At 48.9% G+C, this 27,100-nt stretch overlaps 51 non-coding genes across 51 annotated transcripts; all 51 read left to right on the top strand.

Annotated features, from left to right (window-relative positions):
* Window positions 1-30: 30 nt before the first annotated feature.
* On the top strand, window positions 31-103 carry Trnak-uuu (transfer RNA lysine (anticodon UUU)). The gene has a single exon. It is a non-coding gene; the product is annotated as a tRNA-Lys (tRNA).
* A 138-nt stretch (window positions 104-241) lies between these two features.
* Trnas-cga (transfer RNA serine (anticodon CGA)) lies at window positions 242-323 on the top strand. Its single transcript has one exon. It is a non-coding gene; the product is annotated as a tRNA-Ser (tRNA).
* Window positions 324-896: 573 nt separating this feature from the next.
* On the top strand, window positions 897-978 carry Trnas-uga (transfer RNA serine (anticodon UGA)). Its single transcript has one exon. It is a non-coding gene; the product is annotated as a tRNA-Ser (tRNA).
* Window positions 979-1,591: 613 nt separating this feature from the next.
* Window positions 1,592-1,664, top strand: Trnaf-gaa (transfer RNA phenylalanine (anticodon GAA)). The gene has a single exon. It is a non-coding gene; the product is annotated as a tRNA-Phe (tRNA).
* Window positions 1,665-2,203: 539 nt separating this feature from the next.
* On the top strand, window positions 2,204-2,276 carry Trnak-uuu (transfer RNA lysine (anticodon UUU)). The gene has a single exon. It is a non-coding gene; the product is annotated as a tRNA-Lys (tRNA).
* Window positions 2,277-2,414: 138 nt separating this feature from the next.
* Window positions 2,415-2,496, top strand: Trnas-cga (transfer RNA serine (anticodon CGA)). The gene has a single exon. It is a non-coding gene; the product is annotated as a tRNA-Ser (tRNA).
* A 571-nt stretch (window positions 2,497-3,067) lies between these two features.
* On the top strand, window positions 3,068-3,149 carry Trnas-uga (transfer RNA serine (anticodon UGA)). The gene has a single exon. It is a non-coding gene; the product is annotated as a tRNA-Ser (tRNA).
* Window positions 3,150-3,762: 613 nt separating this feature from the next.
* On the top strand, window positions 3,763-3,835 carry Trnaf-gaa (transfer RNA phenylalanine (anticodon GAA)). Its single transcript has one exon. It is a non-coding gene; the product is annotated as a tRNA-Phe (tRNA).
* A 539-nt stretch (window positions 3,836-4,374) lies between these two features.
* Window positions 4,375-4,447, top strand: Trnak-uuu (transfer RNA lysine (anticodon UUU)). The gene has a single exon. It is a non-coding gene; the product is annotated as a tRNA-Lys (tRNA).
* Window positions 4,448-4,585: 138 nt separating this feature from the next.
* On the top strand, window positions 4,586-4,667 carry Trnas-cga (transfer RNA serine (anticodon CGA)). The gene has a single exon. It is a non-coding gene; the product is annotated as a tRNA-Ser (tRNA).
* Window positions 4,668-5,238: 571 nt separating this feature from the next.
* Trnas-uga (transfer RNA serine (anticodon UGA)) lies at window positions 5,239-5,320 on the top strand. The gene has a single exon. It is a non-coding gene; the product is annotated as a tRNA-Ser (tRNA).
* A 613-nt stretch (window positions 5,321-5,933) lies between these two features.
* Trnaf-gaa (transfer RNA phenylalanine (anticodon GAA)) lies at window positions 5,934-6,006 on the top strand. Its single transcript has one exon. It is a non-coding gene; the product is annotated as a tRNA-Phe (tRNA).
* Window positions 6,007-6,545: 539 nt separating this feature from the next.
* On the top strand, window positions 6,546-6,618 carry Trnak-uuu (transfer RNA lysine (anticodon UUU)). The gene has a single exon. It is a non-coding gene; the product is annotated as a tRNA-Lys (tRNA).
* A 138-nt stretch (window positions 6,619-6,756) lies between these two features.
* Trnas-cga (transfer RNA serine (anticodon CGA)) lies at window positions 6,757-6,838 on the top strand. The gene has a single exon. It is a non-coding gene; the product is annotated as a tRNA-Ser (tRNA).
* A 571-nt stretch (window positions 6,839-7,409) lies between these two features.
* On the top strand, window positions 7,410-7,491 carry Trnas-uga (transfer RNA serine (anticodon UGA)). The gene has a single exon. It is a non-coding gene; the product is annotated as a tRNA-Ser (tRNA).
* A 613-nt stretch (window positions 7,492-8,104) lies between these two features.
* Window positions 8,105-8,177, top strand: Trnaf-gaa (transfer RNA phenylalanine (anticodon GAA)). Its single transcript has one exon. It is a non-coding gene; the product is annotated as a tRNA-Phe (tRNA).
* Window positions 8,178-8,716: 539 nt separating this feature from the next.
* Trnak-uuu (transfer RNA lysine (anticodon UUU)) lies at window positions 8,717-8,789 on the top strand. The gene has a single exon. It is a non-coding gene; the product is annotated as a tRNA-Lys (tRNA).
* Window positions 8,790-8,927: 138 nt separating this feature from the next.
* Trnas-cga (transfer RNA serine (anticodon CGA)) lies at window positions 8,928-9,009 on the top strand. Its single transcript has one exon. It is a non-coding gene; the product is annotated as a tRNA-Ser (tRNA).
* Window positions 9,010-9,580: 571 nt separating this feature from the next.
* Window positions 9,581-9,662, top strand: Trnas-uga (transfer RNA serine (anticodon UGA)). Its single transcript has one exon. It is a non-coding gene; the product is annotated as a tRNA-Ser (tRNA).
* Window positions 9,663-10,275: 613 nt separating this feature from the next.
* Trnaf-gaa (transfer RNA phenylalanine (anticodon GAA)) lies at window positions 10,276-10,348 on the top strand. The gene has a single exon. It is a non-coding gene; the product is annotated as a tRNA-Phe (tRNA).
* A 539-nt stretch (window positions 10,349-10,887) lies between these two features.
* Window positions 10,888-10,960, top strand: Trnak-uuu (transfer RNA lysine (anticodon UUU)). The gene has a single exon. It is a non-coding gene; the product is annotated as a tRNA-Lys (tRNA).
* A 138-nt stretch (window positions 10,961-11,098) lies between these two features.
* Trnas-cga (transfer RNA serine (anticodon CGA)) lies at window positions 11,099-11,180 on the top strand. The gene has a single exon. It is a non-coding gene; the product is annotated as a tRNA-Ser (tRNA).
* Window positions 11,181-11,751: 571 nt separating this feature from the next.
* On the top strand, window positions 11,752-11,833 carry Trnas-uga (transfer RNA serine (anticodon UGA)). Its single transcript has one exon. It is a non-coding gene; the product is annotated as a tRNA-Ser (tRNA).
* Window positions 11,834-12,446: 613 nt separating this feature from the next.
* On the top strand, window positions 12,447-12,519 carry Trnaf-gaa (transfer RNA phenylalanine (anticodon GAA)). Its single transcript has one exon. It is a non-coding gene; the product is annotated as a tRNA-Phe (tRNA).
* A 539-nt stretch (window positions 12,520-13,058) lies between these two features.
* Window positions 13,059-13,131, top strand: Trnak-uuu (transfer RNA lysine (anticodon UUU)). Its single transcript has one exon. It is a non-coding gene; the product is annotated as a tRNA-Lys (tRNA).
* A 138-nt stretch (window positions 13,132-13,269) lies between these two features.
* On the top strand, window positions 13,270-13,351 carry Trnas-cga (transfer RNA serine (anticodon CGA)). Its single transcript has one exon. It is a non-coding gene; the product is annotated as a tRNA-Ser (tRNA).
* A 571-nt stretch (window positions 13,352-13,922) lies between these two features.
* Window positions 13,923-14,004, top strand: Trnas-uga (transfer RNA serine (anticodon UGA)). The gene has a single exon. It is a non-coding gene; the product is annotated as a tRNA-Ser (tRNA).
* A 613-nt stretch (window positions 14,005-14,617) lies between these two features.
* Window positions 14,618-14,690, top strand: Trnaf-gaa (transfer RNA phenylalanine (anticodon GAA)). The gene has a single exon. It is a non-coding gene; the product is annotated as a tRNA-Phe (tRNA).
* Window positions 14,691-15,229: 539 nt separating this feature from the next.
* Window positions 15,230-15,302, top strand: Trnak-uuu (transfer RNA lysine (anticodon UUU)). Its single transcript has one exon. It is a non-coding gene; the product is annotated as a tRNA-Lys (tRNA).
* Window positions 15,303-15,440: 138 nt separating this feature from the next.
* Window positions 15,441-15,522, top strand: Trnas-cga (transfer RNA serine (anticodon CGA)). The gene has a single exon. It is a non-coding gene; the product is annotated as a tRNA-Ser (tRNA).
* A 571-nt stretch (window positions 15,523-16,093) lies between these two features.
* On the top strand, window positions 16,094-16,175 carry Trnas-uga (transfer RNA serine (anticodon UGA)). Its single transcript has one exon. It is a non-coding gene; the product is annotated as a tRNA-Ser (tRNA).
* Window positions 16,176-16,786: 611 nt separating this feature from the next.
* Window positions 16,787-16,859, top strand: Trnaf-gaa (transfer RNA phenylalanine (anticodon GAA)). Its single transcript has one exon. It is a non-coding gene; the product is annotated as a tRNA-Phe (tRNA).
* A 539-nt stretch (window positions 16,860-17,398) lies between these two features.
* Trnak-uuu (transfer RNA lysine (anticodon UUU)) lies at window positions 17,399-17,471 on the top strand. The gene has a single exon. It is a non-coding gene; the product is annotated as a tRNA-Lys (tRNA).
* Window positions 17,472-17,609: 138 nt separating this feature from the next.
* Window positions 17,610-17,691, top strand: Trnas-cga (transfer RNA serine (anticodon CGA)). Its single transcript has one exon. It is a non-coding gene; the product is annotated as a tRNA-Ser (tRNA).
* Window positions 17,692-18,262: 571 nt separating this feature from the next.
* On the top strand, window positions 18,263-18,344 carry Trnas-uga (transfer RNA serine (anticodon UGA)). Its single transcript has one exon. It is a non-coding gene; the product is annotated as a tRNA-Ser (tRNA).
* A 611-nt stretch (window positions 18,345-18,955) lies between these two features.
* On the top strand, window positions 18,956-19,028 carry Trnaf-gaa (transfer RNA phenylalanine (anticodon GAA)). The gene has a single exon. It is a non-coding gene; the product is annotated as a tRNA-Phe (tRNA).
* A 539-nt stretch (window positions 19,029-19,567) lies between these two features.
* Trnak-uuu (transfer RNA lysine (anticodon UUU)) lies at window positions 19,568-19,640 on the top strand. Its single transcript has one exon. It is a non-coding gene; the product is annotated as a tRNA-Lys (tRNA).
* A 138-nt stretch (window positions 19,641-19,778) lies between these two features.
* On the top strand, window positions 19,779-19,860 carry Trnas-cga (transfer RNA serine (anticodon CGA)). The gene has a single exon. It is a non-coding gene; the product is annotated as a tRNA-Ser (tRNA).
* Window positions 19,861-20,431: 571 nt separating this feature from the next.
* Trnas-uga (transfer RNA serine (anticodon UGA)) lies at window positions 20,432-20,513 on the top strand. The gene has a single exon. It is a non-coding gene; the product is annotated as a tRNA-Ser (tRNA).
* Window positions 20,514-21,124: 611 nt separating this feature from the next.
* Window positions 21,125-21,197, top strand: Trnaf-gaa (transfer RNA phenylalanine (anticodon GAA)). Its single transcript has one exon. It is a non-coding gene; the product is annotated as a tRNA-Phe (tRNA).
* Window positions 21,198-21,736: 539 nt separating this feature from the next.
* On the top strand, window positions 21,737-21,809 carry Trnak-uuu (transfer RNA lysine (anticodon UUU)). The gene has a single exon. It is a non-coding gene; the product is annotated as a tRNA-Lys (tRNA).
* Window positions 21,810-21,947: 138 nt separating this feature from the next.
* Window positions 21,948-22,029, top strand: Trnas-cga (transfer RNA serine (anticodon CGA)). The gene has a single exon. It is a non-coding gene; the product is annotated as a tRNA-Ser (tRNA).
* A 571-nt stretch (window positions 22,030-22,600) lies between these two features.
* On the top strand, window positions 22,601-22,682 carry Trnas-uga (transfer RNA serine (anticodon UGA)). Its single transcript has one exon. It is a non-coding gene; the product is annotated as a tRNA-Ser (tRNA).
* A 611-nt stretch (window positions 22,683-23,293) lies between these two features.
* Trnaf-gaa (transfer RNA phenylalanine (anticodon GAA)) lies at window positions 23,294-23,366 on the top strand. Its single transcript has one exon. It is a non-coding gene; the product is annotated as a tRNA-Phe (tRNA).
* Window positions 23,367-23,905: 539 nt separating this feature from the next.
* Window positions 23,906-23,978, top strand: Trnak-uuu (transfer RNA lysine (anticodon UUU)). Its single transcript has one exon. It is a non-coding gene; the product is annotated as a tRNA-Lys (tRNA).
* Window positions 23,979-24,116: 138 nt separating this feature from the next.
* On the top strand, window positions 24,117-24,198 carry Trnas-cga (transfer RNA serine (anticodon CGA)). Its single transcript has one exon. It is a non-coding gene; the product is annotated as a tRNA-Ser (tRNA).
* Window positions 24,199-24,769: 571 nt separating this feature from the next.
* Trnas-uga (transfer RNA serine (anticodon UGA)) lies at window positions 24,770-24,851 on the top strand. The gene has a single exon. It is a non-coding gene; the product is annotated as a tRNA-Ser (tRNA).
* A 611-nt stretch (window positions 24,852-25,462) lies between these two features.
* On the top strand, window positions 25,463-25,535 carry Trnaf-gaa (transfer RNA phenylalanine (anticodon GAA)). The gene has a single exon. It is a non-coding gene; the product is annotated as a tRNA-Phe (tRNA).
* A 539-nt stretch (window positions 25,536-26,074) lies between these two features.
* Window positions 26,075-26,147, top strand: Trnak-uuu (transfer RNA lysine (anticodon UUU)). The gene has a single exon. It is a non-coding gene; the product is annotated as a tRNA-Lys (tRNA).
* Window positions 26,148-26,285: 138 nt separating this feature from the next.
* Trnas-cga (transfer RNA serine (anticodon CGA)) lies at window positions 26,286-26,367 on the top strand. Its single transcript has one exon. It is a non-coding gene; the product is annotated as a tRNA-Ser (tRNA).
* Window positions 26,368-26,938: 571 nt separating this feature from the next.
* Trnas-uga (transfer RNA serine (anticodon UGA)) lies at window positions 26,939-27,020 on the top strand. The gene has a single exon. It is a non-coding gene; the product is annotated as a tRNA-Ser (tRNA).
* Window positions 27,021-27,100: the final 80 nt, after the last annotated feature.

Genomic DNA, 27,100 nt, shown 5'->3' with positions numbered 1-27,100 from the left:
CATCGTGGGAGGTTTTGCAGCCTTGTGTGAGCCCGGATAGCTCAGTCGGTAGAGCATTAGGCTTTTAACCTAAGGGTCCAGGGTTCAAGTCCCTGTCCGGGCGGAAATTTTAATACTTTGGTAGCGATTCGTCTGGTAGCGGTGGAAACGCTACGGAAAATAATGCAGCTACGCCGTTTTCTGACACCACAGTGTTTTAAACGGTAGCAGTTGCATGTGTCGAGAGAACACCGCGCTAACGGCAGTCGTGGCCGAGTGGTTAAGGCGTCTGACTCGAAATCAGATTCCCTCTGGGAGCGTAGGTTCGAATCCTACCGGCTGCGTGCGATTTTGCGTAAAGAGGAGCAAACGTTTTCGCACACATGTGACATGCGTGGGCGAATGCGGGTGCAACCAGTGATGCCATTCTCAACAAGACGAAAATTTCCGTTTTAAGAATACTGAGTTTTCGCGACGACAGCTACTTACTGTGCCTTTCGGTTCACCTCGCACTGACGCTGGGACTGCAGAAAGCCGTCGCTGAGATGGTGAGTACACAGATGTGCTCGAAAGTGTTGGACAGAGCGGACATTTCATTTTCTTTTTATGAATCGCAATTTCAATCATTCGAGTGCGGCAAAAGCAGTGGTGCAGCGTTTTTTTTTTTCTTTTCTTAAGATCTCGCAGCTGCTTGGAGGTATGTCCATCGTTTTAAGACGACAGAAAACTAGCGTCAGCGGTGCGTCAGTGGGAAGTCGGTGAAGTCGCCATTGGAGCCATAAGTCAGTGGGAAATTAGTACACTTTCGTAACGGCTAATGGAAACCCTACAGCAAAGAGTGAGGCCACGCCGTTTTCTGCCATCAGATTGCTTCTAAAGATGGCGGCTTCACTTGTCGGGAGTCGCTTCCGCCACCGGCAGTCGTGGCCGAGTGGTTAAGGCGTCTGACTTGAAATCAGATTCCCTCTGGGAGCGTAGGTTCGAGTCCTGCCGACTGCGAAAATTTTCTCGCTCTCAAAAGGCGGACGTTGCTAGGATGCACCTAGCAGTTGCGTCACTACTAAACACGTGGGTCACCAGCAATGTGCAGTGTTATTTGATCGAGGGCGCAGCGTTACAGTCGCCCCCAGAAGCCGCAGCTCATCTCCTAGTCTCACAGCCGTCCACCAGGTGTTAGTACAAGTGTCGCCTCACTGGGCAGTGCAGATGTGTCCATTTTAGCTTGCAGACGATGACGTGTAGCAATTTATGAGCTAACGCAAGTCGAATGTTTTACCGTGTGTATCTGCTAGATACTGCCTCTCATATGGTGGAGAGGCTCACTCCTTCTTGTGTCTCGTTCTCTGCACACGAGTTGCCCCTGGCATCGATATAGCACGTGTTTTCTAGCGTCAGCGTGGCGTCACGTCAAGTCAGCGAATTCAATATCACACGAATCGAGTCGACATGTTTGCTTGTTACGATGACGGAAGCTGAAGAAATGTGTGTGGAACTTCACTGCATCGGCTGCTCGCCCTTCAGCGTCCCTATGTCTTATCAGACGAAGGTGACTGTGAAATTGGCAACGAGGCACAAATTAACGAACACATGCAAATGGCAACCTTCGACGTCAGCCGAAATAGCTCAGTTGGGAGAGCGTTAGACTGAAGATCCAAAGGTCCCTGGTTCGATCCCGGGTTTCGGCAGGTATTCGTTTTCATGCGACGCCAATGGAATTACTCTGCGTTTGTGATAATGCAACTACCGCTGACAACAAAACTGACCCTCTCCTGTAGCTGTTCTGGTTGTCTATTGCATGCCATAAGAGGAACTTACTAGACAACTAACTCCCTTAGAAGCAAAAGAATTAAAAATATCCTACCGACTGCATTCCCTTTTCTGTGTCAGGTGGTGAAGAACATCTTCAACGGAACCGTGAAATGAGCGAAAGCGTGGGAAACATTGCATTCGAAATGCTTGTGAATTTTCCAATTGCCCAGTGAGTGTCGACAAAACACGTAAATTCTCTGCTCCAACGTATGAGACGTAACAACTGGTACAATTTGTTGTTGCATCGTGTGTCAGCAGTCTTCGATAGTGTGTTACGGGCTTAGCGCGATAAGTTTGTAGACAGCATTTGGGCGACGTTTTATTAGTAACGGCCCCATGCAGCGATTGAACAACAGTAAAGGACATGAGTCAATGTATAGTTGTGCATCGTGGGAGGTTTTGCAGCCTTGTGTGAGCCCGGATAGCTCAGTCGGTAGAGCATTAGGCTTTTAACCTAAGGGTCCAGGGTTCAAGTCCCTGTCCGGGCGGAAATTTTAATACTTTGGTAGCGATTCGTCTGGTAGCGGTGGAAACGCTACGGAAAATAATGCAGCTACGCCGTTTTCTGACACCACAGTGTTTTAAACGGTAGCAGTTGCATGTGTCGAGAGAACACCGCGCTAACGGCAGTCGTGGCCGAGTGGTTAAGGCGTCTGACTCGAAATCAGATTCCCTCTGGGAGCGTAGGTTCGAATCCTACCGGCTGCGTGCGATTTTGCGTAAAGAGGAGCAAACGTTTTCGCACACATGTGACATGCGTGGGCGAATGCGGGTGCAACCAGTGATGCCATTCTCAACAAGACGAAAATTTCCGTTTTAAGAATACTGAGTTTTCGCGACGACAGCTACTTACTGTGCCTTTCGGTTCACCTCGCACTGACGCTGGGACTGCAGAAAGCCGTCGCTGAGATGGTGAGTACACAGATGTGCTCGAAAGTGTTGGACAGAGCGGACATTTCATTTTCTTTTTATGAATCGCAATTTCAATCATTCGAGTGCGGCAAAAGCAGTGGTGCAGCGTTTTTTTTTCTTTTCTTAAGATCTCGCAGCTGCTTGGAGGTATGTCCATCGTTTTAAGACGACAGAAAACTAGCGTCAGCGGTGCGTCAGTGGGAAGTCGGTGAAGTCGCCATTGGAGCCATAAGTCAGTGGGAAATTAGTACACTTTCGTAACGGCTAATGGAAACCCTACAGCAAAGAGTGAGGCCACGCCGTTTTCTGCCATCAGATTGCTTCTAAAGATGGCGGCTTCACTTGTCGGGAGTCGCTTCCGCCACCGGCAGTCGTGGCCGAGTGGTTAAGGCGTCTGACTTGAAATCAGATTCCCTCTGGGAGCGTAGGTTCGAGTCCTGCCGACTGCGAAAATTTTCTCGCTCTCAAAAGGCGGATGTTGCTAGGATGCACCTAGCAGTTGCGTCACTACTAAACACGTGGGTCACCAGCAATGTGCAGTGTTATTTGATCGAGGGCGCAGCGTTACAGTCGCCCCCAGAAGCCGCAGCTCATCTCCTAGTCTCACAGCCGTCCACCAGGTGTTAGTACAAGTGTCGCCTCACTGGGCAGTGCAGATGTGTCCATTTTAGCTTGCAGACGATGACGTGTAGCAATTTATGAGCTAACGCAAGTCGAATGTTTTACCGTGTGTATCTGCTAGATACTGCCTCTCATATGGTGGAGAGGCTCACTCCTTCTTGTGTCTCGTTCTCTGCACACGAGTTGCCCCTGGCATCGATATAGCACGTGTTTTCTAGCGTCAGCGTGGCGTCACGTCAAGTCAGCGAATTCAATATCACACGAATCGAGTCGACATGTTTGCTTGTTACGATGACGGAAGCTGAAGAAATGTGTGTGGAACTTCACTGCATCGGCTGCTCGCCCTTCAGCGTCCCTATGTCTTATCAGACGAAGGTGACTGTGAAATTGGCAACGAGGCACAAATTAACGAACACATGCAAATGGCAACCTTCGACGTCAGCCGAAATAGCTCAGTTGGGAGAGCGTTAGACTGAAGATCTAAAGGTCCCTGGTTCGATCCCGGGTTTCGGCAGGTATTCGTTTTCATGCGACGCCAATGGAATTACTCTGCGTTTGTGATAATGCAACTACCGCTGACAACAAAACTGACCCTCTCCTGTAGCTGTTCTGGTTGTCTATTGCATGCCATAAGAGGAACTTACTAGACAACTAACTCCCTTAGAAGCAAAAGAATTAAAAATATCCTACCGACTGCATTCCCTTTTCTGTGTCAGGTGGTGAAGAACATCTTCAACGGAACCGTGAAATGAGCGAAAGCGTGGGAAACATTGCATTCGAAATGCTTGTGAATTTTCCAATTGCCCAGTGAGTGTCGACAAAACACGTAAATTCTCTGCTCCAACGTATGAGACGTAACAACTGGTACAATTTGTTGTTGCATCGTGTGTCAGCAGTCTTCGATAGTGTGTTACGGGCTTAGCGCGATAAGTTTGTAGACAGCATTTGGGCGACGTTTTATTAGTAACGGCCCCATGCAGCGATTGAACAACAGTAAAGGACATGAGTCAATGTATAGTTGTGCATCGTGGGAGGTTTTGCAGCCTTGTGTGAGCCCGGATAGCTCAGTCGGTAGAGCATTAGGCTTTTAACCTAAGGGTCCAGGGTTCAAGTCCCTGTCCGGGCGGAAATTTTAATACTTTGGTAGCGATTCGTCTGGTAGCGGTGGAAACGCTACGGAAAATAATGCAGCTACGCCGTTTTCTGACACCACAGTGTTTTAAACGGTAGCAGTTGCATGTGTCGAGAGAACACCGCGCTAACGGCAGTCGTGGCCGAGTGGTTAAGGCGTCTGACTCGAAATCAGATTCCCTCTGGGAGCGTAGGTTCGAATCCTACCGGCTGCGTGCGATTTTGCGTAAAGAGGAGCAAACGTTTTCGCACACATGTGACATGCGTGGGCGAATGCGGGTGCAACCAGTGATGCCATTCTCAACAAGACGAAAATTTCCGTTTTAAGAATACTGAGTTTTCGCGACGACAGCTACTTACTGTGCCTTTCGGTTCACCTCGCACTGACGCTGGGACTGCAGAAAGCCGTCGCTGAGATGGTGAGTACACAGATGTGCTCGAAAGTGTTGGACAGAGCGGACATTTCATTTTCTTTTTATGAATCGCAATTTCAATCATTCGAGTGCGGCAAAAGCAGTGGTGCAGCGTTTTTTTTTCTTTTCTTAAGATCTCGCAGCTGCTTGGAGGTATGTCCATCGTTTTAAGACGACAGAAAACTAGCGTCAGCGGTGCGTCAGTGGGAAGTCGGTGAAGTCGCCATTGGAGCCATAAGTCAGTGGGAAATTAGTACACTTTCGTAACGGCTAATGGAAACCCTACAGCAAAGAGTGAGGCCACGCCGTTTTCTGCCATCAGATTGCTTCTAAAGATGGCGGCTTCACTTGTCGGGAGTCGCTTCCGCCACCGGCAGTCGTGGCCGAGTGGTTAAGGCGTCTGACTTGAAATCAGATTCCCTCTGGGAGCGTAGGTTCGAGTCCTGCCGACTGCGAAAATTTTCTCGCTCTCAAAAGGCGGATGTTGCTAGGATGCACCTAGCAGTTGCGTCACTACTAAACACGTGGGTCACCAGCAATGTGCAGTGTTATTTGATCGAGGGCGCAGCGTTACAGTCGCCCCCAGAAGCCGCAGCTCATCTCCTAGTCTCACAGCCGTCCACCAGGTGTTAGTACAAGTGTCGCCTCACTGGGCAGTGCAGATGTGTCCATTTTAGCTTGCAGACGATGACGTGTAGCAATTTATGAGCTAACGCAAGTCGAATGTTTTACCGTGTGTATCTGCTAGATACTGCCTCTCATATGGTGGAGAGGCTCACTCCTTCTTGTGTCTCGTTCTCTGCACACGAGTTGCCCCTGGCATCGATATAGCACGTGTTTTCTAGCGTCAGCGTGGCGTCACGTCAAGTCAGCGAATTCAATATCACACGAATCGAGTCGACATGTTTGCTTGTTACGATGACGGAAGCTGAAGAAATGTGTGTGGAACTTCACTGCATCGGCTGCTCGCCCTTCAGCGTCCCTATGTCTTATCAGACGAAGGTGACTGTGAAATTGGCAACGAGGCACAAATTAACGAACACATGCAAATGGCAACCTTCGACGTCAGCCGAAATAGCTCAGTTGGGAGAGCGTTAGACTGAAGATCTAAAGGTCCCTGGTTCGATCCCGGGTTTCGGCAGGTATTCGTTTTCATGCGACGCCAATGGAATTACTCTGCGTTTGTGATAATGCAACTACCGCTGACAACAAAACTGACCCTCTCCTGTAGCTGTTCTGGTTGTCTATTGCATGCCATAAGAGGAACTTACTAGACAACTAACTCCCTTAGAAGCAAAAGAATTAAAAATATCCTACCGACTGCATTCCCTTTTCTGTGTCAGGTGGTGAAGAACATCTTCAACGGAACCGTGAAATGAGCGAAAGCGTGGGAAACATTGCATTCGAAATGCTTGTGAATTTTCCAATTGCCCAGTGAGTGTCGACAAAACACGTAAATTCTCTGCTCCAACGTATGAGACGTAACAACTGGTACAATTTGTTGTTGCATCGTGTGTCAGCAGTCTTCGATAGTGTGTTACGGGCTTAGCGCGATAAGTTTGTAGACAGCATTTGGGCGACGTTTTATTAGTAACGGCCCCATGCAGCGATTGAACAACAGTAAAGGACATGAGTCAATGTATAGTTGTGCATCGTGGGAGGTTTTGCAGCCTTGTGTGAGCCCGGATAGCTCAGTCGGTAGAGCATTAGGCTTTTAACCTAAGGGTCCAGGGTTCAAGTCCCTGTCCGGGCGGAAATTTTAATACTTTGGTAGCGATTCGTCTGGTAGCGGTGGAAACGCTACGGAAAATAATGCAGCTACGCCGTTTTCTGACACCACAGTGTTTTAAACGGTAGCAGTTGCATGTGTCGAGAGAACACCGCGCTAACGGCAGTCGTGGCCGAATGGTTAAGGCGTCTGACTCGAAATCAGATTCCCTCTGGGAGCGTAGGTTCGAATCCTACCGGCTGCGTGCGATTTTGCGTAAAGAGGAGCAAACGTTTTCGCACACATGTGACATGCGTGGGCGAATGCGGGTGCAACCAGTGATGCCATTCTCAACAAGACGAAAATTTCCGTTTTAAGAATACTGAGTTTTCGCGACGACAGCTACTTACTGTGCCTTTCGGTTCACCTCGCACTGACGCTGGGACTGCAGAAAGCCGTCGCTGAGATGGTGAGTACACAGATGTGCTCGAAAGTGTTGGACAGAGCGGACATTTCATTTTCTTTTTATGAATCGCAATTTCAATCATTCGAGTGCGGCAAAAGCAGTGGTGCAGCGTTTTTTTTTCTTTTCTTAAGATCTCGCAGCTGCTTGGAGGTATGTCCATCGTTTTAAGACGACAGAAAACTAGCGTCAGCGGTGCGTCAGTGGGAAGTCGGTGAAGTCGCCATTGGAGCCATAAGTCAGTGGGAAATTAGTACACTTTCGTAACGGCTAATGGAAACCCTACAGCAAAGAGTGAGGCCACGCCGTTTTCTGCCATCAGATTGCTTCTAAAGATGGCGGCTTCACTTGTCGGGAGTCGCTTCCGCCACCGGCAGTCGTGGCCGAGTGGTTAAGGCGTCTGACTTGAAATCAGATTCCCTCTGGGAGCGTAGGTTCGAGTCCTGCCGACTGCGAAAATTTTCTCGCTCTCAAAAGGCGGATGTTGCTAGGATGCACCTAGCAGTTGCGTCACTACTAAACACGTGGGTCACCAGCAATGTGCAGTGTTATTTGATCGAGGGCGCAGCGTTACAGTCGCCCCCAGAAGCCGCAGCTCATCTCCTAGTCTCACAGCCGTCCACCAGGTGTTAGTACAAGTGTCGCCTCACTGGGCAGTGCAGATGTGTCCATTTTAGCTTGCAGACGATGACGTGTAGCAATTTATGAGCTAACGCAAGTCGAATGTTTTACCGTGTGTATCTGCTAGATACTGCCTCTCATATGGTGGAGAGGCTCACTCCTTCTTGTGTCTCGTTCTCTGCACACGAGTTGCCCCTGGCATCGATATAGCACGTGTTTTCTAGCGTCAGCGTGGCGTCACGTCAAGTCAGCGAATTCAATATCACACGAATCGAGTCGACATGTTTGCTTGTTACGATGACGGAAGCTGAAGAAATGTGTGTGGAACTTCACTGCATCGGCTGCTCGCCCTTCAGCGTCCCTATGTCTTATCAGACGAAGGTGACTGTGAAATTGGCAACGAGGCACAAATTAACGAACACATGCAAATGGCAACCTTCGACGTCAGCCGAAATAGCTCAGTTGGGAGAGCGTTAGACTGAAGATCTAAAGGTCCCTGGTTCGATCCCGGGTTTCGGCAGGTATTCGTTTTCATGCGACGCCAATGGAATTACTCTGCGTTTGTGATAATGCAACTACCGCTGACAACAAAACTGACCCTCTCCTGTAGCTGTTCTGGTTGTCTATTGCATGCCATAAGAGGAACTTACTAGACAACTAACTCCCTTAGAAGCAAAAGAATTAAAAATATCCTACCGACTGCATTCCCTTTTCTGTGTCAGGTGGTGAAGAACATCTTCAACGGAACCGTGAAATGAGCGAAAGCGTGGGAAACATTGCATTCGAAATGCTTGTGAATTTTCCAATTGCCCAGTGAGTGTCGACAAAACACGTAAATTCTCTGCTCCAACGTATGAGACGTAACAACTGGTACAATTTGTTGTTGCATCGTGTGTCAGCAGTCTTCGATAGTGTGTTACGGGCTTAGCGCGATAAGTTTGTAGACAGCATTTGGGCGACGTTTTATTAGTAACGGCCCCATGCAGCGATTGAACAACAGTAAAGGACATGAGTCAATGTATAGTTGTGCATCGTGGGAGGTTTTGCAGCCTTGTGTGAGCCCGGATAGCTCAGTCGGTAGAGCATTAGGCTTTTAACCTAAGGGTCCAGGGTTCAAGTCCCTGTCCGGGCGGAAATTTTAATACTTTGGTAGCGATTCGTCTGGTAGCGGTGGAAACGCTACGGAAAATAATGCAGCTACGCCGTTTTCTGACACCACAGTGTTTTAAACGGTAGCAGTTGCATGTGTCGAGAGAACACCGCGCTAACGGCAGTCGTGGCCGAGTGGTTAAGGCGTCTGACTCGAAATCAGATTCCCTCTGGGAGCGTAGGTTCGAATCCTACCGGCTGCGTGCGATTTTGCGTAAAGAGGAGCAAACGTTTTCGCACACATGTGACATGCGTGGGCGAATGCGGGTGCAACCAGTGATGCCATTCTCAACAAGACGAAAATTTCCGTTTTAAGAATACTGAGTTTTCGCGACGACAGCTACTTACTGTGCCTTTCGGTTCACCTCGCACTGACGCTGGGACTGCAGAAAGCCGTCGCTGAGATGGTGAGTACACAGATGTGCTCGAAAGTGTTGGACAGAGCGGACATTTCATTTTCTTTTTATGAATCGCAATTTCAATCATTCGAGTGCGGCAAAAGCAGTGGTGCAGCGTTTTTTTTTCTTTTCTTAAGATCTCGCAGCTGCTTGGAGGTATGTCCATCGTTTTAAGACGACAGAAAACTAGCGTCAGCGGTGCGTCAGTGGGAAGTCGGTGAAGTCGCCATTGGAGCCATAAGTCAGTGGGAAATTAGTACACTTTCGTAACGGCTAATGGAAACCCTACAGCAAAGAGTGAGGCCACGCCGTTTTCTGCCATCAGATTGCTTCTAAAGATGGCGGCTTCACTTGTCGGGAGTCGCTTCCGCCACCGGCAGTCGTGGCCGAGTGGTTAAGGCGTCTGACTTGAAATCAGATTCCCTCTGGGAGCGTAGGTTCGAGTCCTGCCGACTGCGAAAATTTTCTCGCTCTCAAAAGGCGGATGTTGCTAGGATGCACCTAGCAGTTGCGTCACTACTAAACACGTGGGTCACCAGCAATGTGCAGTGTTATTTGATCGAGGGCGCAGCGTTACAGTCGCCCCCAGAAGCCGCAGCTCATCTCCTAGTCTCACAGCCGTCCACCAGGTGTTAGTACAAGTGTCGCCTCACTGGGCAGTGCAGATGTGTCCATTTTAGCTTGCAGACGATGACGTGTAGCAATTTATGAGCTAACGCAAGTCGAATGTTTTACCGTGTGTATCTGCTAGATACTGCCTCTCATATGGTGGAGAGGCTCACTCCTTCTTGTGTCTCGTTCTCTGCACACGAGTTGCCCCTGGCATCGATATAGCACGTGTTTTCTAGCGTCAGCGTGGCGTCACGTCAAGTCAGCGAATTCAATATCACACGAATCGAGTCGACATGTTTGCTTGTTACGATGACGGAAGCTGAAGAAATGTGTGTGGAACTTCACTGCATCGGCTGCTCGCCCTTCAGCGTCCCTATGTCTTATCAGACGAAGGTGACTGTGAAATTGGCAACGAGGCACAAATTAACGAACACATGCAAATGGCAACCTTCGACGTCAGCCGAAATAGCTCAGTTGGGAGAGCGTTAGACTGAAGATCTAAAGGTCCCTGGTTCGATCCCGGGTTTCGGCAGGTATTCGTTTTCATGCGACGCCAATGGAATTACTCTGCGTTTGTGATAATGCAACTACCGCTGACAACAAAACTGACCCTCTCCTGTAGCTGTTCTGGTTGTCTATTGCATGCCATAAGAGGAACTTACTAGACAACTAACTCCCTTAGAAGCAAAAGAATTAAAAATATCCTACCGACTGCATTCCCTTTTCTGTGTCAGGTGGTGAAGAACATCTTCAACGGAACCGTGAAATGAGCGAAAGCGTGGGAAACATTGCATTCGAAATGCTTGTGAATTTTCCAATTGCCCAGTGAGTGTCGACAAAACACGTAAATTCTCTGCTCCAACGTATGAGACGTAACAACTGGTACAATTTGTTGTTGCATCGTGTGTCAGCAGTCTTCGATAGTGTGTTACGGGCTTAGCGCGATAAGTTTGTAGACAGCATTTGGGCGACGTTTTATTAGTAACGGCCCCATGCAGCGATTGAACAACAGTAAAGGACATGAGTCAATGTATAGTTGTGCATCGTGGGAGGTTTTGCAGCCTTGTGTGAGCCCGGATAGCTCAGTCGGTAGAGCATTAGGCTTTTAACCTAAGGGTCCAGGGTTCAAGTCCCTGTCCGGGCGGAAATTTTAATACTTTGGTAGCGATTCGTCTGGTAGCGGTGGAAACGCTACGGAAAATAATGCAGCTACGCCGTTTTCTGACACCACAGTGTTTTAAACGGTAGCAGTTGCATGTGTCGAGAGAACACCGCGCTAACGGCAGTCGTGGCCGAGTGGTTAAGGCGTCTGACTCGAAATCAGATTCCCTCTGGGAGCGTAGGTTCGAATCCTACCGGCTGCGTGCGATTTTGCGTAAAGAGGAGCAAACGTTTTCGCACACATGTGACATGCGTGGGCGAATGCGGGTGCAACCAGTGATGCCATTCTCAACAAGACGAAAATTTCCGTTTTAAGAATACTGAGTTTTCGCGACGACAGCTACTTACTGTGCCTTTCGGTTCACCTCGCACTGACGCTGGGACTGCAGAAAGCCGTCGCTGAGATGGTGAGTACACAGATGTGCTCGAAAGTGTTGGACAGAGCGGACATTTCATTTTCTTTTTATGAATCGCAATTTCAATCATTCGAGTGCGGCAAAAGCAGTGGTGCAGCGTTTTTTTTTCTTTTCTTAAGATCTCGCAGCTGCTTGGAGGTATGTCCATCGTTTTAAGACGACAGAAAACTAGCGTCAGCGGTGCGTCAGTGGGAAGTCGGTGAAGTCGCCATTGGAGCCATAAGTCAGTGGGAAATTAGTACACTTTCGTAACGGCTAATGGAAACCCTACAGCAAAGAGTGAGGCCACGCCGTTTTCTGCCATCAGATTGCTTCTAAAGATGGCGGCTTCACTTGTCGGGAGTCGCTTCCGCCACCGGCAGTCGTGGCCGAGTGGCTAAGGCGTCTGACTTGAAATCAGATTCCCTCTGGGAGCGTAGGTTCGAGTCCTGCCGACTGCGAAAATTTTCTCGCTCTCAAAAGGCGGACGTTGCTAGGATGCACCTAGCAGTTGCGTCACTACTAAACACGTGGGTCACCAGCAATGTGCAGTGTTATTTGATCGAGGGCGCAGCGTTACAGTCGCCCCCAGAAGCCGCAGCTCATCTCCTAGTCTCACAGCCGTCCACCAGGTGTTAGTACAAGTGTCGCCTCACTGGGCAGTGCAGATGTGTCCATTTTAGCTTGCAGACGATGACGTGTAGCAATTTATGAGCTAACGCAAGTCGAATGTTTTACCGTGTGTATCTGCTAGATACTGCCTCTCATATGGTGGAGAGGCTCACTCCTTCTTGTGTCTCGTTCTCTGCACACGAGTTGCCCCTGGCATCGATATAGCACGTGTTTTCTAGCGTCAGCGTGGCGTCACGTCAAGTCAGCGAATTCAATATCACACGAATCGAGTCGACATGTTTGCTTGTTACGATGACGGAAGCTGAAGAAATGTGTGTGGAACTTCACTGCATCGGCTGCTCGCCCTTCAGCGTCCCTATGTCTTATCAGACGAAGGTGACTGTGAAATTGGCAACGAGGCACAAATTAACGAACACATGCAAATGGCAACCTTCGACGTCAGCCGAAATAGCTCAGTTGGGAGAGCGTTAGACTGAAGATCTAAAGGTCCCTGGTTCGATCCCGGGTTTCGGCAGGTATTCGTTTTCATGCGACGCCAATGGAATTACTCTGCGTTTGTGATAATGCAACTACCGCTGACAACAAAACTGACCCTCTCCTGTAGCTGTTCTGGTTGTCTATTGCATGCCATAAGAGGAACTTACTAGACAACTAACTCCCTTAGAAGCAAAAGAATTAAAAATATCCTACCGACTGCATTCCCTTTTCTGTGTCAGGTGGTGAAGAACATCTTCAACGGAACCGTGAAATGAGCGAAAGCGTGGGAAACATTGCATTCGAAATGCTTGTGAATTTTCCAATTGCCCAGTGAGTGTCGACAAAACACGTAAATTCTCTGCTCCAACGTATGAGACGTAACAACTGGTACAATTTGTTGTTGCATCGTGTGTCAGCAGTCTTCGATAGTGTGTTACGGGCTTAGCGCGATAAGTTTGTAGACAGCATTTGGGCGACGTTTTATTAGTAACGGCCCCATGCAGCGATTGAACAACAGTAAAGGACATGAGTCAATGTATAGTTGTGCATCGTGGGAGGTTTTGCAGCCTTGTGTGAGCCCGGATAGCTCAGTCGGTAGAGCATTAGGCTTTTAACCTAAGGGTCCAGGGTTCAAGTCCCTGTCCGGGCGGAAATTTTAATACTTTGGTAGCGATTCGTCTGGTAGCGGTGGAAACGCTACGGAAAATAATGCAGCTACGCCGTTTTCTGACACCACAGTGTTTTAAACGGTAGCAGTTGCATGTGTCGAGAGAACACCGCGCTAACGGCAGTCGTGGCCGAGTGGTTAAGGCGTCTGACTCGAAATCAGATTCCCTCTGGGAGCGTAGGTTCGAATCCTACCGGCTGCGTGCGATTTTGCGTAAAGAGGAGCAAACGTTTTCGCACACATGTGACATGCGTGGGCGAATGCGGGTGCAACCAGTGATGCCATTCTCAACAAGACGAAAATTTCCGTTTTAAGAATACTGAGTTTTCGCGACGACAGCTACTTACTGTGCCTTTCGGTTCACCTCGCACTGACGCTGGGACTGCAGAAAGCCGTCGCTGAGATGGTGAGTACACAGATGTGCTCGAAAGTGTTGGACAGAGCGGACATTTCATTTTCTTTTTATGAATCGCAATTTCAATCATTCGAGTGCGGCAAAAGCAGTGGTGCAGCGTTTTTTTTTCTTTTCTTAAGATCTCGCAGCTGCTTGGAGGTATGTCCATCGTTTTAAGACGACAGAAAACTAGCGTCAGCGGTGCGTCAGTGGGAAGTCGGTGAAGTCGCCATTGGAGCCATAAGTCAGTGGGAAATTAGTACACTTTCGTAACGGCTAATGGAAACCCTACAGCAAAGAGTGAGGCCACGCCGTTTTCTGCCATCAGATTGCTTCTAAAGATGGCGGCTTCACTTGTCGGGAGTCGCTTCCGCCACCGGCAGTCGTGGCCGAGTGGCTAAGGCGTCTGACTTGAAATCAGATTCCCTCTGGGAGCGTAGGTTCGAGTCCTGCCGACTGCGAAAATTTTCTCGCTCTCAAAAGGCGGACGTTGCTAGGATGCACCTAGCAGTTGCGTCACTACTAAACACGTGGGTCACCAGCAATGTGCAGTGTTATTTGATCGAGGGCGCAGCGTTACAGTCGCCCCCAGAAGCCGCAGCTCATCTCCTAGTCTCACAGCCGTCCACCAGGTGTTAGTACAAGTGTCGCCTCACTGGGCAGTGCAGATGTGTCCATTTTAGCTTGCAGACGATGACGTGTAGCAATTTATGAGCTAACGCAAGTCGAATGTTTTACCGTGTGTATCTGCTAGATACTGCCTCTCATATGGTGGAGAGGCTCACTCCTTCTTGTGTCTCGTTCTCTGCACACGAGTTGCCCCTGGCATCGATATAGCACGTGTTTTCTAGCGTCAGCGTGGCGTCACGTCAAGTCAGCGAATTCAATATCACACGAATCGAGTCGACATGTTTGCTTGTTACGATGACGGAAGCTGAAGAAATGTGTGTGGAACTTCACTGCATCGGCTGCTCGCCCTTCAGCGTCCCTATGTCTTATCAGACGAAGGTGACTGTGAAATTGGCAACGAGGCACAAATTAACGAACACATGCAAATGGCAACCTTCGACGTCAGCCGAAATAGCTCAGTTGGGAGAGCGTTAGACTGAAGATCTAAAGGTCCCTGGTTCGATCCCGGGTTTCGGCAGGTATTCGTTTTCATGCGACGCCAATGGAATTACTCTGCGTTTGTGATAATGCAACTACCGCTGACAACAAAACTGACCCTCTCCTGTAGCTGTTCTGGTTGTCTATTGCATGCCATAAGAGGAACTTACTAGACAACTAACTCCCTTAGAAGCAAAAGAATTAAAAATATCCTACCGACTGCATTCCCTTTTCTGTGTCAGGTGGTGAAGAACATCTTCAACGGAACCGTGAAATGAGCGAAAGCGTGGGAAACATTGCATTCGAAATGCTTGTGAATTTTCCAATTGCCCAGTGAGTGTCGACAAAACACGTAAATTCTCTGCTCCAACGTATGAGACGTAACAACTGGTACAATTTGTTGTTGCATCGTGTGTCAGCAGTCTTCGATAGTGTGTTACGGGCTTAGCGCGATAAGTTTGTAGACAGCATTTGGGCGACGTTTTATTAGTAACGGCCCCATGCAGCGATTGAACAACAGTAAAGGACATGAGTCAATGTATAGTTGTGCATCGTGGGAGGTTTTGCAGCCTTGTGTGAGCCCGGATAGCTCAGTCGGTAGAGCATTAGGCTTTTAACCTAAGGGTCCAGGGTTCAAGTCCCTGTCCGGGCGGAAATTTTAATACTTTGGTAGCGATTCGTCTGGTAGCGGTGGAAACGCTACGGAAAATAATGCAGCTACGCCGTTTTCTGACACCACAGTGTTTTAAACGGTAGCAGTTGCATGTGTCGAGAGAACACCGCGCTAACGGCAGTCGTGGCCGAGTGGTTAAGGCGTCTGACTCGAAATCAGATTCCCTCTGGGAGCGTAGGTTCGAATCCTACCGGCTGCGTGCGATTTTGCGTAAAGAGGAGCAAACGTTTTCGCACACATGTGACATGCGTGGGCGAATGCGGGTGCAACCAGTGATGCCATTCTCAACAAGACGAAAATTTCCGTTTTAAGAATACTGAGTTTTCGCGACGACAGCTACTTACTGTGCCTTTCGGTTCACCTCGCACTGACGCTGGGACTGCAGAAAGCCGTCGCTGAGATGGTGAGTACACAGATGTGCTCGAAAGTGTTGGACAGAGCGGACATTTCATTTTCTTTTTATGAATCGCAATTTCAATCATTCGAGTGCGGCAAAAGCAGTGGTGCAGCGTTTTTTTTTCTTTTCTTAAGATCTCGCAGCTGCTTGGAGGTATGTCCATCGTTTTAAGACGACAGAAAACTAGCGTCAGCGGTGCGTCAGTGGGAAGTCGGTGAAGTCGCCATTGGAGCCATAAGTCAGTGGGAAATTAGTACACTTTCGTAACGGCTAATGGAAACCCTACAGCAAAGAGTGAGGCCACGCCGTTTTCTGCCATCAGATTGCTTCTAAAGATGGCGGCTTCACTTGTCGGGAGTCGCTTCCGCCACCGGCAGTCGTGGCCGAGTGGTTAAGGCGTCTGACTTGAAATCAGATTCCCTCTGGGAGCGTAGGTTCGAGTCCTGCCGACTGCGAAAATTTTCTCGCTCTCAAAAGGCGGACGTTGAGCTGCATCCTAGCAGTTGCGTCACTACTAAACATGTGGGTCACCAGCAATGTGCAGTGTTATTTGATCGAGGGCGCAGCGTTACAGTCGCCCCCAGAAGCCGCAGCTCATCTCCTAGTCTCACAGCCGTCCACCAGGTGTTAGTACAAGTGTCGCCTCACTGGGCAGTGCAGATGTGTCCATTTTAGCTTGCAGACGATGACGTGTAGCAATTTATGAGCTAACGCAAGTCGAATGTTTTACCGTGTGTATCTGCTAGATACTGCCTCTCATATGGTGGAGAGGCTCACTCCTTCTTGTGTCTCGTTCTCTGCACACGAGTTGCCCCTGGCATCGATATAGCACGTGTTTTCTAGCGTCAGCGTGGCGTCACGTCAAGTCAGCGAATTCAATATCACACGAATCGAGTCGACATGTTTGCTTGTTACGATGACGGAAGCTGAAGAAATGTGTGTGGAACTTCACTGCATCGGCTGCTCGCCCTTCAGCGTCCCTATGTCTTATCAGACGAAGGTGACTGTGAAATTGGCAACGAGGCACAAATTAACGAACACATGCAAATGGCAACCTTCGACGTCAGCCGAAATAGCTCAGTTGGGAGAGCGTTAGACTGAAGATCTAAAGGTCCCTGGTTCGATCCCGGGTTTCGGCAGGTATTCGTTTTCATGCGACGCCAATGGAATTACTCTGCGTTTGTGATAATGCAACTACCGCTGACAACAAAACTGACCCTCTCCTGTAGCTGTTCTGGTTGTCTATTGCATGCCATAAGAGGAACTTACTAGACAACTAACTCCCTTAGAAGCAAAAGAATTAAAAATATCCTACCGACTGCATTCCCTTTTCTGTGTCAGGTGGTGAAGAACATCTTCAACGGAACCGTGAAATGAGCGAAAGCGTGGGAAACATTGCATTCGAAATGCTTGTGAATTTTCCAATTGCCCAGTGAGTGTCGACAAAACACGTAAATTCTCTGCTCCAACGTATGAGACGTAACAACTGGTACAATTTGTTGTTGCATCGTGTGTCAGCAGTCTTCGATAGTGTGTTACGGGCTTAGCGCGATAAGTTTGTAGACAGCATTTGGGCGACGTTTTATTAGTAACGGCCCCATGCAGCGATTGAACAACAGTAAAGGACATGAGTCAATGTATAGTTGTGCATCGTGGGAGGTTTTGCAGCCTTGTGTGAGCCCGGATAGCTCAGTCGGTAGAGCATTAGGCTTTTAACCTAAGGGTCCAGGGTTCAAGTCCCTGTCCGGGCGGAAATTTTAATACTTTGGTAGCGATTCGTCTGGTAGCGGTGGAAACGCTACGGAAAATAATGCAGCTACGCCGTTTTCTGACACCACAGTGTTTTAAACGGTAGCAGTTGCATGTGTCGAGAGAACACCGCGCTAACGGCAGTCGTGGCCGAGTGGTTAAGGCGTCTGACTCGAAATCAGATTCCCTCTGGGAGCGTAGGTTCGAATCCTACCGGCTGCGTGCGATTTTGCGTAAAGAGGAGCAAACGTTTTCGCACACATGTGACATGCGTGGGCGAATGCGGGTGCAACCAGTGATGCCATTCTCAACAAGACGAAAATTTCCGTTTTAAGAATACTGAGTTTTCGCGACGACAGCTACTTACTGTGCCTTTCGGTTCACCTCGCACTGACGCTGGGACTGCAGAAAGCCGTCGCTGAGATGGTGAGTACACAGATGTGCTCGAAAGTGTTGGACAGAGCGGACATTTCATTTTCTTTTTATGAATCGCAATTTCAATCATTCGAGTGCGGCAAAAGCAGTGGTGCAGCGTTTTTTTTTCTTTTCTTAAGATCTCGCAGCTGCTTGGAGGTATGTCCATCGTTTTAAGACGACAGAAAACTAGCGTCAGCGGTGCGTCAGTGGGAAGTCGGTGAAGTCGCCATTGGAGCCATAAGTCAGTGGGAAATTAGTACACTTTCGTAACGGCTAATGGAAACCCTACAGCAAAGAGTGAGGCCACGCCGTTTTCTGCCATCAGATTGCTTCTAAAGATGGCGGCTTCACTTGTCGGGAGTCGCTTCCGCCACCGGCAGTCGTGGCCGAGTGGTTAAGGCGTCTGACTTGAAATCAGATTCCCTCTGGGAGCGTAGGTTCGAGTCCTGCCGACTGCGAAAATTTTCTCGCTCTCAAAAGGCGGACGTTGAGCTGCATCCTAGCAGTTGCGTCACTACTAAACATGTGGGTCACCAGCAATGTGCAGTGTTATTTGATCGAGGGCGCAGCGTTACAGTCGCCCCCAGAAGCCGCAGCTCATCTCCTAGTCTCACAGCCGTCCACCAGGTGTTAGTACAAGTGTCGCCTCACTGGGCAGTGCAGATGTGTCCATTTTAGCTTGCAGACGATGACGTGTAGCAATTTATGAGCTAACGCAAGTCGAATGTTTTACCGTGTGTATCTGCTAGATACTGCCTCTCATATGGTGGAGAGGCTCACTCCTTCTTGTGTCTCGTTCTCTGCACACGAGTTGCCCCTGGCATCGATATAGCACGTGTTTTCTAGCGTCAGCGTGGCGTCACGTCAAGTCAGCGAATTCAATATCACACGAATCGAGTCGACATGTTTGCTTGTTACGATGACGGAAGCTGAAGAAATGTGTGTGGAACTTCACTGCATCGGCTGCTCGCCCTTCAGCGTCCCTATGTCTTATCAGACGAAGGTGACTGTGAAATTGGCAACGAGGCACAAATTAACGAACACATGCAAATGGCAACCTTCGACGTCAGCCGAAATAGCTCAGTTGGGAGAGCGTTAGACTGAAGATCTAAAGGTCCCTGGTTCGATCCCGGGTTTCGGCAGGTATTCGTTTTCATGCGACGCCAATGGAATTACTCTGCGTTTGTGATAATGCAACTACCGCTGACAACAAAACTGACCCTCTCCTGTAGCTGTTCTGGTTGTCTATTGCATGCCATAAGAGGAACTTACTAGACAACTAACTCCCTTAGAAGCAAAAGAATTAAAAATATCCTACCGACTGCATTCCCTTTTCTGTGTCAGGTGGTGAAGAACATCTTCAACGGAACCGTGAAATGAGCGAAAGCGTGGGAAACATTGCATTCGAAATGCTTGTGAATTTTCCAATTGCCCAGTGAGTGTCGACAAAACACGTAAATTCTCTGCTCCAACGTATGAGACGTAACAACTGGTACAATTTGTTGTTGCATCGTGTGTCAGCAGTCTTCGATAGTGTGTTACGGGCTTAGCGCGATAAGTTTGTAGACAGCATTTGGGCGACGTTTTATTAGTAACGGCCCCATGCAGCGATTGAACAACAGTAAAGGACATGAGTCAATGTATAGTTGTGCATCGTGGGAGGTTTTGCAGCCTTGTGTGAGCCCGGATAGCTCAGTCGGTAGAGCATTAGGCTTTTAACCTAAGGGTCCAGGGTTCAAGTCCCTGTCCGGGCGGAAATTTTAATACTTTGGTAGCGATTCGTCTGGTAGCGGTGGAAACGCTACGGAAAATAATGCAGCTACGCCGTTTTCTGACACCACAGTGTTTTAAACGGTAGCAGTTGCATGTGTCGAGAGAACACCGCGCTAACGGCAGTCGTGGCCGAGTGGTTAAGGCGTCTGACTCGAAATCAGATTCCCTCTGGGAGCGTAGGTTCGAATCCTACCGGCTGCGTGCGATTTTGCGTAAAGAGGAGCAAACGTTTTCGCACACATGTGACATGCGTGGGCGAATGCGGGTGCAACCAGTGATGCCATTCTCAACAAGACGAAAATTTCCGTTTTAAGAATACTGAGTTTTCGCGACGACAGCTACTTACTGTGCCTTTCGGTTCACCTCGCACTGACGCTGGGACTGCAGAAAGCCGTCGCTGAGATGGTGAGTACACAGATGTGCTCGAAAGTGTTGGACAGAGCGGACATTTCATTTTCTTTTTATGAATCGCAATTTCAATCATTCGAGTGCGGCAAAAGCAGTGGTGCAGCGTTTTTTTTTCTTTTCTTAAGATCTCGCAGCTGCTTGGAGGTATGTCCATCGTTTTAAGACGACAGAAAACTAGCGTCAGCGGTGCGTCAGTGGGAAGTCGGTGAAGTCGCCATTGGAGCCATAAGTCAGTGGGAAATTAGTACACTTTCGTAACGGCTAATGGAAACCCTACAGCAAAGAGTGAGGCCACGCCGTTTTCTGCCATCAGATTGCTTCTAAAGATGGCGGCTTCACTTGTCGGGAGTCGCTTCCGCCACCGGCAGTCGTGGCCGAGTGGTTAAGGCGTCTGACTTGAAATCAGATTCCCTCTGGGAGCGTAGGTTCGAGTCCTGCCGACTGCGAAAATTTTCTCGCTCTCAAAAGGCGGACGTTGAGCTGCATCCTAGCAGTTGCGTCACTACTAAACATGTGGGTCACCAGCAATGTGCAGTGTTATTTGATCGAGGGCGCAGCGTTACAGTCGCCCCCAGAAGCCGCAGCTCATCTCCTAGTCTCACAGCCGTCCACCAGGTGTTAGTACAAGTGTCGCCTCACTGGGCAGTGCAGATGTGTCCATTTTAGCTTGCAGACGATGACGTGTAGCAATTTATGAGCTAACGCAAGTCGAATGTTTTACCGTGTGTATCTGCTAGATACTGCCTCTCATATGGTGGAGAGGCTCACTCCTTCTTGTGTCTCGTTCTCTGCACACGAGTTGCCCCTGGCATCGATATAGCACGTGTTTTCTAGCGTCAGCGTGGCGTCACGTCAAGTCAGCGAATTCAATATCACACGAATCGAGTCGACATGTTTGCTTGTTACGATGACGGAAGCTGAAGAAATGTGTGTGGAACTTCACTGCATCGGCTGCTCGCCCTTCAGCGTCCCTATGTCTTATCAGACGAAGGTGACTGTGAAATTGGCAACGAGGCACAAATTAACGAACACATGCAAATGGCAACCTTCGACGTCAGCCGAAATAGCTCAGTTGGGAGAGCGTTAGACTGAAGATCTAAAGGTCCCTGGTTCGATCCCGGGTTTCGGCAGGTATTCGTTTTCATGCGACGCCAATGGAATTACTCTGCGTTTGTGATAATGCAACTACCGCTGACAACAAAACTGACCCTCTCCTGTAGCTGTTCTGGTTGTCTATTGCATGCCATAAGAGGAACTTACTAGACAACTAACTCCCTTAGAAGCAAAAGAATTAAAAATATCCTACCGACTGCATTCCCTTTTCTGTGTCAGGTGGTGAAGAACATCTTCAACGGAACCGTGAAATGAGCGAAAGCGTGGGAAACATTGCATTCGAAATGCTTGTGAATTTTCCAATTGCCCAGTGAGTGTCGACAAAACACGTAAATTCTCTGCTCCAACGTATGAGACGTAACAACTGGTACAATTTGTTGTTGCATCGTGTGTCAGCAGTCTTCGATAGTGTGTTACGGGCTTAGCGCGATAAGTTTGTAGACAGCATTTGGGCGACGTTTTATTAGTAACGGCCCCATGCAGCGATTGAACAACAGTAAAGGACATGAGTCAATGTATAGTTGTGCATCGTGGGAGGTTTTGCAGCCTTGTGTGAGCCCGGATAGCTCAGTCGGTAGAGCATTAGGCTTTTAACCTAAGGGTCCAGGGTTCAAGTCCCTGTCCGGGCGGAAATTTTAATACTTTGGTAGCGATTCGTCTGGTAGCGGTGGAAACGCTACGGAAAATAATGCAGCTACGCCGTTTTCTGACACCACAGTGTTTTAAACGGTAGCAGTTGCATGTGTCGAGAGAACACCGCGCTAACGGCAGTCGTGGCCGAGTGGTTAAGGCGTCTGACTCGAAATCAGATTCCCTCTGGGAGCGTAGGTTCGAATCCTACCGGCTGCGTGCGATTTTGCGTAAAGAGGAGCAAACGTTTTCGCACACATGTGACATGCGTGGGCGAATGCGGGTGCAACCAGTGATGCCATTCTCAACAAGACGAAAATTTCCGTTTTAAGAATACTGAGTTTTCGCGACGACAGCTACTTACTGTGCCTTTCGGTTCACCTCGCACTGACGCTGGGACTGCAGAAAGCCGTCGCTGAGATGGTGAGTACACAGATGTGCTCGAAAGTGTTGGACAGAGCGGACATTTCATTTTCTTTTTATGAATCGCAATTTCAATCATTCGAGTGCGGCAAAAGCAGTGGTGCAGCGTTTTTTTTTCTTTTCTTAAGATCTCGCAGCTGCTTGGAGGTATGTCCATCGTTTTAAGACGACAGAAAACTAGCGTCAGCGGTGCGTCAGTGGGAAGTCGGTGAAGTCGCCATTGGAGCCATAAGTCAGTGGGAAATTAGTACACTTTCGTAACGGCTAATGGAAACCCTACAGCAAAGAGTGAGGCCACGCCGTTTTCTGCCATCAGATTGCTTCTAAAGATGGCGGCTTCACTTGTCGGGAGTCGCTTCCGCCACCGGCAGTCGTGGCCGAGTGGTTAAGGCGTCTGACTTGAAATCAGATTCCCTCTGGGAGCGTAGGTTCGAGTCCTGCCGACTGCGAAAATTTTCTCGCTCTCAAAAGGCGGACGTTGAGCTGCATCCTAGCAGTTGCGTCACTACTAAACATGTGGGTCACCAGCAATGTGCAGTGTTATTTGATCGAGGGCGCAGCGTTACAGTCGCCCCCAGAAGCCGCAGCTCATCTCCTAGTCTCACAGCCGTCCACCAGGTGTTAGTACAAGTGTCGCCTCACTGGGCAGTGCAGATGTGTCCATTTTAGCTTGCAGACGATGACGTGTAGCAATTTATGAGCTAACGCAAGTCGAATGTTTTACCGTGTGTATCTGCTAGATACTGCCTCTCATATGGTGGAGAGGCTCACTCCTTCTTGTGTCTCGTTCTCTGCACACGAGTTGCCCCTGGCATCGATATAGCACGTGTTTTCTAGCGTCAGCGTGGCGTCACGTCAAGTCAGCGAATTCAATATCACACGAATCGAGTCGACATGTTTGCTTGTTACGATGACGGAAGCTGAAGAAATGTGTGTGGAACTTCACTGCATCGGCTGCTCGCCCTTCAGCGTCCCTATGTCTTATCAGACGAAGGTGACTGTGAAATTGGCAACGAGGCACAAATTAACGAACACATGCAAATGGCAACCTTCGACGTCAGCCGAAATAGCTCAGTTGGGAGAGCGTTAGACTGAAGATCTAAAGGTCCCTGGTTCGATCCCGGGTTTCGGCAGGTATTCGTTTTCATGCGACGCCAATGGAATTACTCTGCGTTTGTGATAATGCAACTACCGCTGACAACAAAACTGACCCTCTCCTGTAGCTGTTCTGGTTGTCTATTGCATGCCATAAGAGGAACTTACTAGACAACTAACTCCCTTAGAAGCAAAAGAATTAAAAATATCCTACCGACTGCATTCCCTTTTCTGTGTCAGGTGGTGAAGAACATCTTCAACGGAACCGTGAAATGAGCGAAAGCGTGGGAAACATTGCATTCGAAATGCTTGTGAATTTTCCAATTGCCCAGTGAGTGTCGACAAAACACGTAAATTCTCTGCTCCAACGTATGAGACGTAACAACTGGTACAATTTGTTGTTGCATCGTGTGTCAGCAGTCTTCGATAGTGTGTTACGGGCTTAGCGCGATAAGTTTGTAGACAGCATTTGGGCGACGTTTTATTAGTAACGGCCCCATGCAGCGATTGAACAACAGTAAAGGACATGAGTCAATGTATAGTTGTGCATCGTGGGAGGTTTTGCAGCCTTGTGTGAGCCCGGATAGCTCAGTCGGTAGAGCATTAGGCTTTTAACCTAAGGGTCCAGGGTTCAAGTCCCTGTCCGGGCGGAAATTTTAATACTTTGGTAGCGATTCGTCTGGTAGCGGTGGAAACGCTACGGAAAATAATGCAGCTACGCCGTTTTCTGACACCACAGTGTTTTAAACGGTAGCAGTTGCATGTGTCGAGAGAACACCGCGCTAACGGCAGTCGTGGCCGAGTGGTTAAGGCGTCTGACTCGAAATCAGATTCCCTCTGGGAGCGTAGGTTCGAATCCTACCGGCTGCGTGCGATTTTGCGTAAAGAGGAGCAAACGTTTTCGCACACATGTGACATGCGTGGGCGAATGCGGGTGCAACCAGTGATGCCATTCTCAACAAGACGAAAATTTCCGTTTTAAGAATACTGAGTTTTCGCGACGACAGCTACTTACTGTGCCTTTCGGTTCACCTCGCACTGACGCTGGGACTGCAGAAAGCCGTCGCTGAGATGGTGAGTACACAGATGTGCTCGAAAGTGTTGGACAGAGCGGACATTTCATTTTCTTTTTATGAATCGCAATTTCAATCATTCGAGTGCGGCAAAAGCAGTGGTGCAGCGTTTTTTTTTCTTTTCTTAAGATCTCGCAGCTGCTTGGAGGTATGTCCATCGTTTTAAGACGACAGAAAACTAGCGTCAGCGGTGCGTCAGTGGGAAGTCGGTGAAGTCGCCATTGGAGCCATAAGTCAGTGGGAAATTAGTACACTTTCGTAACGGCTAATGGAAACCCTACAGCAAAGAGTGAGGCCACGCCGTTTTCTGCCATCAGATTGCTTCTAAAGATGGCGGCTTCACTTGTCGGGAGTCGCTTCCGCCACCGGCAGTCGTGGCCGAGTGGTTAAGGCGTCTGACTTGAAATCAGATTCCCTCTGGGAGCGTAGGTTCGAGTCCTGCCGACTGCGAAAATTTTCTCGCTCTCAAAAGGCGGACGTTGAGCTGCATCCTAGCAGTTGCGTCACTACTAAACATGTGGGTCACCAGCAATGTGCAGTGTTATTTGATCGAGGGCGCAGCGTTACAGTCGCCCCCAGAAGCCGCAGCTCATCTCCTAGTCTCACAGCCGTCCACCAGGTGTTAGTACAAGTGTCGCCTCACTGGGCAGTGCAGATGTGTCCATTTTAGCTTGCAGACGATGACGTGTAGCAATTTATGAGCTAACGCAAGTCGAATGTTTTACCGTGTGTATCTGCTAGATACTGCCTCTCATATGGTGGAGAGGCTCACTCCTTCTTGTGTCTCGTTCTCTGCACACGAGTTGCCCCTGGCATCGATATAGCACGTGTTTTCTAGCGTCAGCGTGGCGTCACGTCAAGTCAGCGAATTCAATATCACACGAATCGAGTCGACATGTTTGCTTGTTACGATGACGGAAGCTGAAGAAATGTGTGTGGAACTTCACTGCATCGGCTGCTCGCCCTTCAGCGTCCCTATGTCTTATCAGACGAAGGTGACTGTGAAATTGGCAACGAGGCACAAATTAACGAACACATGCAAATGGCAACCTTCGACGTCAGCCGAAATAGCTCAGTTGGGAGAGCGTTAGACTGAAGATCTAAAGGTCCCTGGTTCGATCCCGGGTTTCGGCAGGTATTCGTTTTCATGCGACGCCAATGGAATTACTCTGCGTTTGTGATAATGCAACTACCGCTGACAACAAAACTGACCCTCTCCTGTAGCTGTTCTGGTTGTCTATTGCATGCCATAAGAGGAACTTACTAGACAACTAACTCCCTTAGAAGCAAAAGAATTAAAAATATCCTACCGACTGCATTCCCTTTTCTGTGTCAGGTGGTGAAGAACATCTTCAACGGAACCGTGAAATGAGCGAAAGCGTGGGAAACATTGCATTCGAAATGCTTGTGAATTTTCCAATTGCCCAGTGAGTGTCGACAAAACACGTAAATTCTCTGCTCCAACGTATGAGACGTAACAACTGGTACAATTTGTTGTTGCATCGTGTGTCAGCAGTCTTCGATAGTGTGTTACGGGCTTAGCGCGATAAGTTTGTAGACAGCATTTGGGCGACGTTTTATTAGTAACGGCCCCATGCAGCGATTGAACAACAGTAAAGGACATGAGTCAATGTATAGTTGTGCATCGTGGGAGGTTTTGCAGCCTTGTGTGAGCCCGGATAGCTCAGTCGGTAGAGCATTAGGCTTTTAACCTAAGGGTCCAGGGTTCAAGTCCCTGTCCGGGCGGAAATTTTAATACTTTGGTAGCGATTCGTCTGGTAGCGGTGGAAACGCTACGGAAAATAATGCAGCTACGCCGTTTTCTGACACCACAGTGTTTTAAACGGTAGCAGTTGCATGTGTCGAGAGAACACCGCGCTAACGGCAGTCGTGGCCGAGTGGTTAAGGCGTCTGACTCGAAATCAGATTCCCTCTGGGAGCGTAGGTTCGAATCCTACCGGCTGCGTGCGATTTTGCGTAAAGAGGAGCAAACGTTTTCGCACACATGTGACATGCGTGGGCGAATGCGGGTGCAACCAGTGATGCCATTCTCAACAAGACGAAAATTTCCGTTTTAAGAATACTGAGTTTTCGCGACGACAGCTACTTACTGTGCCTTTCGGTTCACCTCGCACTGACGCTGGGACTGCAGAAAGCCGTCGCTGAGATGGTGAGTACACAGATGTGCTCGAAAGTGTTGGACAGAGCGGACATTTCATTTTCTTTTTATGAATCGCAATTTCAATCATTCGAGTGCGGCAAAAGCAGTGGTGCAGCGTTTTTTTTTCTTTTCTTAAGATCTCGCAGCTGCTTGGAGGTATGTCCATCGTTTTAAGACGACAGAAAACTAGCGTCAGCGGTGCGTCAGTGGGAAGTCGGTGAAGTCGCCATTGGAGCCATAAGTCAGTGGGAAATTAGTACACTTTCGTAACGGCTAATGGAAACCCTACAGCAAAGAGTGAGGCCACGCCGTTTTCTGCCATCAGATTGCTTCTAAAGATGGCGGCTTCACTTGTCGGGAGTCGCTTCCGCCACCGGCAGTCGTGGCCGAGTGGTTAAGGCGTCTGACTTGAAATCAGATTCCCTCTGGGAGCGTAGGTTCGAGTCCTGCCGACTGCGAAAATTTTCTCGCTCTCAAAAGGCGGACGTTGAGCTGCATCCTAGCAGTTGCGTCACTACTAAACATGTGGGTCACCAGC

Source organism: Schistocerca cancellata, unplaced genomic scaffold (assembly GCF_023864275.1).
Source record: "Schistocerca cancellata isolate TAMUIC-IGC-003103 unplaced genomic scaffold, iqSchCanc2.1 HiC_scaffold_583, whole genome shotgun sequence".
NCBI lineage: Eukaryota > Metazoa > Arthropoda > Insecta > Orthoptera > Acrididae > Schistocerca > Schistocerca cancellata.
Note: the sequence above shows the minus strand (reverse complement) of the source record. Positions and strands in the feature narration are given on the sequence as shown.